Source organism: Manacus candei, unplaced genomic scaffold, assembly GCF_025592945.1.
Source record: "Manacus candei isolate 608988 ecotype Guabito, Panama unplaced genomic scaffold, ASM2559294v1 h1tg000046l, whole genome shotgun sequence".
Classification (NCBI taxonomy): Eukaryota; Metazoa; Chordata; class Aves; order Passeriformes; family Pipridae; genus Manacus; species Manacus candei.
Genome location: NW_026138094.1, coordinates 12601484 through 12607602, shown reverse-complemented (window position 1 = coordinate 12607602; position 6119 = coordinate 12601484).

The following is a 6119-nucleotide window of genomic DNA, read 5'->3' as shown; positions in this document are numbered from 1 at the left end:
ATAAAGTAGTTTCACTTAAACAGAAGTTATTTAAACTTTCAATAAATTTGCAATTCTTCGAGAACTTTTCTATTCTTGCCAAAATTTTCGAGAAACAAGAACAAAAATTATTTAATTTCATAAAAATGGATATATAAGTGTATTTCCCCCCTCTATTCAAACTTTAATGCATTATTCTGCAAAAGTATTTTGGTAGGTTTTCTTGACTTGCAGACACTTGGTATATCCAGTGCTGGCTGCAAATATAGTGCAGGTGACATCAATTTTGCTTCTTAGTATTTCTCAGAGGAAATACATTCATAAAACATACCTTTCTAGTACAGATGATCATTTTATATAAGAAGTTTCTTAGTAGCAAAAAAGTTAGAGTAGGAACTGGAACTCTGTTGATGAACTGTATCAAGCACAAAGCTATTTAAGACTAAAGAACCACAAGAAAGGATCCAGTCATTAGCACACAAATAAAAGTGCAATTTAGATTTAAATGTATAATTAAAAGTATATACACATACTCATGTTTTTAAAACTCGTCATATGTTGAATATATATACTTCACCTGCTCTGGTGGGGAAGAAACAACATACAAATATAAATGTAAGGCTTGTTCTGTGTGGTATGAGACACATGAAAGGTAAGTTTGAGTCCAGGAATGATAAAGTATGTCTGGGATCTAAATGAAGCTGTACCAGAGACCCCCCCCCTAAATTATAGGTTTGGGGAGATTTTTATTTTGTATCACAGGATTTTTTTGTATCACACACTGGATGCAAAATCCATTTGCATGGATACATGAAGTATATAAAAGAAAAAAATAGCAATCATAATTTATCAGTAATAAGTACAATCAAGCAACATCCAACATGAAAATGGAGGAAGCTGAGAAAATAAACCTACTTATATAGTGTATTATGTAAGTAACACATAATACATAAAAACTCCAATTTAGGTTTTACCCAGTAATGTAAATGGTAACATAAACCTACTATTGAGGGTAGTTTACTCTACAATTTTGGCTGAGAAATATGCTGATGGGTAACTCAGCCTTACCATTAAGCTGCAGTTTATTAAACATTTTGTATCTGAGACATGAATAGAGTGGAGGATTAAATTAGAGGATCACTTACTGCTAAGACTAACACTTCAGTCAATGCAAGATTTTGTCCATTCAACACACCTTACAAAGAACAGACCCAATTCTGCTTTCAATTACTGGGGTGCAACTTTGACTGAAGTCAACAGATGTTGCACCTCAGTAACTGTTAGCAGGGCTGCACACTGAATAAAAGCCTGGGAGAAAAACTCTCTGATGGAAACATTTTTGATGGAAACCTGATTTTTCAAATAAAGGAAAGTTTAGTGAACAGTGTGTCTCACAGAAAAAAAAAACCCTTATTTTTATCAAATACTTTACTGCTGAAAACTTGAACCATTTAGTTTTCCTTTTTTTTTTTTTTTTTTAATCATAGGTTAGGACTGTTTTTGACGAAAGAAGTCTAATAATTTGACAATGGAACAAAACTATCTATGGATTGAAAAGACAAAGCCATACTGAGAGTGCCAAGAAATGGAGATAGGAAGTGAAGTGAGGGGATGAAAAGCTGGTATCCGTCTGAAAGCTTCTCATGAATAGTCAGTTTAATATTTTAGTTCCTTAGACAGAGGGATCAGATCTAGAGAGGTCCATGGCTTTCAACATGGTGGTGTGCAAGGAATTAATTAACAGGAATGAACTGAAGCACGGTCTGGGCATTTTCAGGTGGTGGGTTTGTTGCCTTGTCACCAACAAAACAGTGGCTGACAGAAAGAAACTACAGTAGTATTTCAGTTCTCATACACTGGACAAAACACAGGGATAGGGCTCCAAAAGGGAGGGAAATTAAGCCTCCATAAATTGAGCAATTTCCCAGGGTGTAAATCCAAGCAGGGGTTTCAGGAAGCAGAACGTGTGAAATAAGACAGGTGTCTGTCCCTGGCCGAGGCAGTCTGGAAGTGTTTAGTGCATACCATAAGGATTGCCTTGCCTACTTCAGAGCTGCTGGGAGAGAAGCAAGTATCCTGAGAGAAAACCAGAGGAAAAACAACTGCTTTGCTCACAACAGCACAGAACCTCCTGGAAGGTCAGCTCGGTGCTTTGGGCCATAAAGGAGAAACATGAGTGAGACCATAAACTTCACTTTCATGGGGAGTCCAGAGAGTCCTGTGAAGTCAACAGGACTATTTTGAGGATGAAGAATCACTCACATCAAATAAAAAATTCAGGATTGGGTCATAAAGCATGGAAAATATATTGCATCATGAAATGCAAGTCAGCACTGCAATGATACAGCCATTACTCATGTGTATGCTGGACATCTCTGCTCCAGGAACAAACCTAATCTTCCATGCTTGGGAAGGATTATTGGAAACAGAACCCCTACTGTGGATAGCTGGGGCTGGACTTTGACAGCTCAGCTCCTTTCCAGCTAAGAGATCTGGGAAGTAATTTGGGATAGCTCTGTGGCCAGGCTCCCATGAGTCTCTCCACTGGATCAACGTGCCATGGCATCATCTACTTGGGCCGTGGCAGGTGCTGTGTGATGAGGCCAAGTGCTCGTTCTGGTGGACAGGAGGAAGATAGCACAGAGTCCTAGACCAAAAAGGACTTTTAGTGTGCCAGGAATGGTACATTAAGATATTTAATGCCCAAGGCTGGACAGTGAATCAAGAGCTTTACTCTAGAGGACTCATTTTTATTAGTTACATATTAAGATTTCTGGGAGAAAGGAACATTTTTGTTAATTTCTACTCCTCTCATATCCAAAAGCCTCAGAGAAGAGATCCCCTAATGTTTTAGTCATTGTGAAATATGTATAAAAAGAATGGCCACTGCACAGACCTTGCCTGCTATTTTTAAGGCAGGGTACTGAAGCGAGGGTGGGTTAGACAGACTGTGAAAGGGGGGAGGAAGGGAAGGAGAAAGGTTAAATAGCAGTAGGAAACACGGCTAGAAAGGCCTATTTGCACAACTGATGGTTCTGAGCCGTTAGATTATGCTGACAGTGTATTAATCATATGTTACAGCCATATGCACACACACTGATAAATTTATATTTGTCTGCCTATAAATGAACATTAGATGTAAATATATGTAAATTATTGACTATTTTGCATCATGTTAATAGGATAAATATTTTAAATATTTTAAATATAAAAATCTTTTCACATTACAACATCAGAAGAAATTACTAAAATACGAATGCGAGAGATGAGCTCGTGGCCTGCACTGACTCCAAAGATTCGGCCTGAAATCCCAGACTGTCCACAGACTTTTTCTGAAACTTAGCAAAAGCTAAGATTCTTAAAATATTCCTGTCTCTTTTTTCCATTACTTTCCTACTTTCTATTTTTCGGTTTGCCATGTGCTGCCCTGATGACACTGCCTCCGGGAGGGAGCGTTTGGCCAATTTCCTTGACAGCGCTGAAAAGTCCCCTCGCATCCACCTCTCCCGTCCTGTTGCTCCAACTCCTGCACTGCTCACTATGGATGAATTCCTGCAGTGTTTCCTCTAACCACCTCTCATATCCCTCGTCGGGGGCTTGTGTGCTCAGCTTACATCCAGTCTCATCAGGATGTCTTTTTGATTTAAGTCCTTGTCTTCTCCCCACGAGGCCTAATACCTCATCTGTTACCCACTGCTGGTTTCTGCATTGTTTCTTTATCCCAGGAATATTGTGTGCTGTGTCTGGGCTGACATCTTCTCCCTCACACCGTGGCTCATTTGGTCCCTTTTTAGTCCTGGCATGCTGATAGCACCTCAAACTGGCTGTAAATTTCTGCTCTGGAGCTGTCACTGATACATCCTGGGATAAACTTATTGCATGGAAACAGCTTTTGCTTTGTGATGTGTTCTGTATTTGTTTGTGTGTTTTTATGGGACATAACGTGACTATTAGAGGCCAGGAGACAAGTAAGGGAAGAGAAGTGATGTGTAGCAGGAATTTGTTGGCATATGGTGAGAAACAATCAGTTTTGTTCAGAGAAGAGAGTGTTGGTGGAAACGTCCTGTCAGTGACTCCAAGGCAAATGGATTCAGCCTCCACCTCAAGATGAAGTTTGTCCTTTCTCTTATTACACTCTTCCATCTCCTCTATCTCCTATTTTCCCCTGTATTCTTTATGGATACTTTACTCTGCTTCCCTAGTAGCCAATTAATAAAAATCACCGCAACAGAAGCAGAACTGGCTGACATAACAGAGATGCTGGAGAGACAGCTAATGTATCTGCACAAATACCGGCCTTGATCTCACAGAGATGTCTGCATGAAGTCAGGGAAAGATTCCAGTGCATAAAGTTAAGTGTGTGTGTCAGTCTTTGGCAGGCTGAGACCTTGAAACCTGCTCAGACATCATGACTGGGTACAGACATAAACTTGACACTTGCAATGTTTCAATGTTAGCTTTGACAAAATGTGATACTCAGGGGGTTGTTTTAAAAATAAATACAAACCATTTCCCTATTAGTTCTATTACCCATTCAAATGGGCTTGGAAGGTAGCCTTTTTGGTTCTGATACTTTCCTAGGAAAGAAAGGCTTAAGTTAAAGGAGAAATTTTGAAAGAAAGTTGGTCTGTTGTTAGTCATATTGAGCCTTTAGGACCAACAGGTGGAATTATACAGATAGATATGGAATGAATGGAAGAATGGAGAAAGAAGATGTCCCAAGAAGATTTTCAAGGGCATTCGAGTGGCATTTCCCTGACTTAAAAATGCATCAAAAAATGAAGAGTGGAACTTTACAACAGCAGCACATCCCCATGTTTTCTAGGACAAGGTTACTGCTAGCTGGCTTGGGGAGAAAATGCTTCCCCAAAGCACAGATCACTATTTTTTACTGTCATTATCAAAGCTCTTTGGAGCCAGAGCACTGGGTCACATCAGGCAAGGCTGTGCTGTGGCCTTCCTCTATATATTCCCCTTTACTTTACATCCAAACAGTGCATTTTTTTTCTATATACATGCAAGTTGTGTTATTTGGAAGGAGCAAACACAGGCTCTAAATCTGGTACTTCAATTTACATATTTTTGGGATGCCCTGCTCCAAATTTATTTGGTAGTAATGATGCCATGTCAAGTCTACTCAAAATTTAGCAGAAATTTTCAAATCCTAAGCACTGGGAAGAACCAAGCAGAAATAACCTAACAGTTTCCATGAGAGCATTTCTATTCCTTTTCTTCATGTACTTCAGATTTAAAGGTTCTGGTCATACACACAGATGTGCACACATCCATTACATATTAATATGCTTGGATTTTAGTCCAAGATGTAAACTCATTTATCTTAAATACTATTGTACTCTAACTATTCTGTACATGTTTGGTTTTCTTTTCAACTCTTCAAGGATGTTGCTAGTGATACCAATCTTAATATAAAAACTTTGAGAAGGAGCACAGACTAATGTCATTTCTACCAGACTAATATCATAATGTCACACCAATGTGAGAGAGGGGAACACCTTGCAACAGAAGAGAAAACCTTTTGTAACCTGTGGATTGAGTGAGAATGAAAACTAAAACAAGCCTCTTGGATTTCTGCCTATCAATAAGCAAAATACTTCTCTGAACAGTTTTGCCGTGAACATTTGTGACCATGAAAACGTTTCAGTGATTCATAGTGAAGAGCAAATGAATCTCAGAGCTGCAATCTATTCAGAGGCAATTAAATACCATCCAGAGGATTCACAGACTTAGTTATTCACTGGCACTACATGGAGAGGGTATCTGTGACTCCACTGTAGTACCCTGCACTCTGCTGAAACAGCACTTGCTCCACCTTGGTTGTGTTCAGCTTGGTTTTTCTGCAGCTTTTGTGTTTCTTGACTTTCTGGTTACTATGGTGAGTGACTCTCACAGGAGTGCACAGGAAGGATGTTTAGCACACGAGTAAAGCCAACAGCCAAAAATGGTAATGGGACAGTGTGGGTTACCAGCAGGTTCTTCTGCTTTGCTGTGTGTGTGGGAAGGGTAAGAGAGAGCTGGCAGCTAATCCAGCACTGTGTTCATGAGGGACAAGTGTACATCTCTTGTCCCAGCACTTCAGCTCAGTCATGGCTCTTATTTTGTGACTGATGGAGGAGAGACTG